This window comes from Pseudophryne corroboree, chromosome 3, assembly GCF_028390025.1.
Source record: "Pseudophryne corroboree isolate aPseCor3 chromosome 3, aPseCor3.hap2, whole genome shotgun sequence".
NCBI lineage: Eukaryota > Metazoa > Chordata > Amphibia > Anura > Myobatrachidae > Pseudophryne > Pseudophryne corroboree.
In genome coordinates, this window is record NC_086446.1 from 130,404,516 (window position 1) to 130,406,159 (window position 1,644).

General features: G+C 45.4%; 1 non-coding gene across 1 annotated transcript; it reads left to right on the forward strand.

Moving 5' to 3' along the window:
• The first annotated feature begins 773 nt into the window (after positions 1-773).
• LOC134898825 (U1 spliceosomal RNA) lies at positions 774-936 on the forward strand. The gene has a single exon (XR_010172515.1). It is a non-coding gene; the product is annotated as a U1 spliceosomal RNA (small nuclear RNA).
• Positions 937-1,644: the final 708 nt, after the last annotated feature.

Below are 1,644 nucleotides of genomic sequence, written 5' to 3' on the forward strand. Positions count from 1 at the left end.
TTTTGTTGTTATGTTGTGTACAAAATCCCGAATAGCGAAAGCATAAACAGCATTAATATTTCAGACAGCATTTCCAGTTCAGTTGCTTCAAATTTGCAGAAATATTTAATGCACAGTGCCACTGGGTTCCTATCTCATTAATATGACTCCCAGATTGTCCCCATTGCTTTTCTGACACTGTTAGTGGATTCAATCCATTTTTTTTTCCTTTAAAAAGTAATCAGATAAAACACATCACATATACACCCGGTGGGCCTGTCTGTACCATGGTAGGCTGTGGCCTAATGTGTACAGTGTCTTCCTGCAATGCATGCATTCCTGGGTGTGATACCCAGTGTGGCATGCAATCATTATTTTATTTTAATTTATTTATTCTTTTTTAATAAAATAAAGTTATTTGGTGTGTTGCTACTTCTCTTTATATAAAAAAAAGAAACCAACAGCTCATCTACAGCCACACCACACTGGATATGCCCAATCTTATCTGATCCAGCCAACTTTGGCCCACTGCTTGGATGATATCACCGTATGCAAATCCATCTGCTGCAGTCCTTCCCCCAGTAATGCTTACACTAGTTGTGGCATTTGGTTTGATGTTTGGGGGTGCTTCAGTATTAGGCATCCTTCCGCCCTCCCACGTCCGGCTGAAGAGATGTGGCCTCCATGCAGTTGTTGTCTCCAGACAAGAGTTCCCTTGTGCTTCCTCAGTTGGATCTCCTTCACTTGACAGGGGGGTGCCCAAGCAGCGACCCTCCCCAGCTCTAGCCTAACTCCTACTTACCTGCCAGGTGAGATATTATGATCATGAAGGTGCTTCTCCCAGGGCAAGGCTCACCTATTGCACTCTGGGTGTGCTTCCACTGCAATTTCCCCAAATGTGGAAAACTTGATTGCATAATTTGTGGTAGTGGGGGACTGCATTTGTACTTTCCCCTGGTTGGTTCTGGTATAATTCAGATCTCTTTGTCTCAGGTCTATCTCCACCCTAGTTTGCTGTCTGTTTCCACTTCTCTTTTCTTGAGCCCCTCCCTTCTATGCCCTTGTGCACTATCCTGACTTCTCCTCCCGTCTGCTTACTATGTGCCTTCCAACGCACAATGTGAACTACAGGTGGTGCTGCAGGGCCCACACCCTTTTATTTGCCTTACAGAGCAGCTCTGGAGCTGTTACAGTGCCCAGCTGCTGCAAGAAATCAGCTTGAATGCTTCAGGGGCTGGCGCATGGCCAACATGAGCCCCACTCTGAAGGAGGGTGGGGGTGTTTAATGCGAACTAGGGGTCATCCAAGCGCCGCAAAAGGCCGCCATGCCCTGCATGCCCCTTTTCTCTTTTCATATGCAGATGAGTGTTTTTTATTCTTTTTTAATAAAATAAAGTTATTTGGTGTGTTGCTACTTCTCTTTATATAAAACAGGAAACCAACAGCTCATCTACAGCCACACCACACTGGATATGCCCAATCTTATCTGATCAAGCCAACTTTGGCCCACTGCTTGGATGACATCACCGTATGCAAATCCGTCTGCTGCAGACCTTCCCCCAGGAATGCTTGCACTAGTTGTTGCATATGGTTTGATGTTTGAGGGTGCTTCAGTATTAGGCAGCCTTCTGCCCTCCCATGTTCATCTGAAAAGATGTGGTCTCC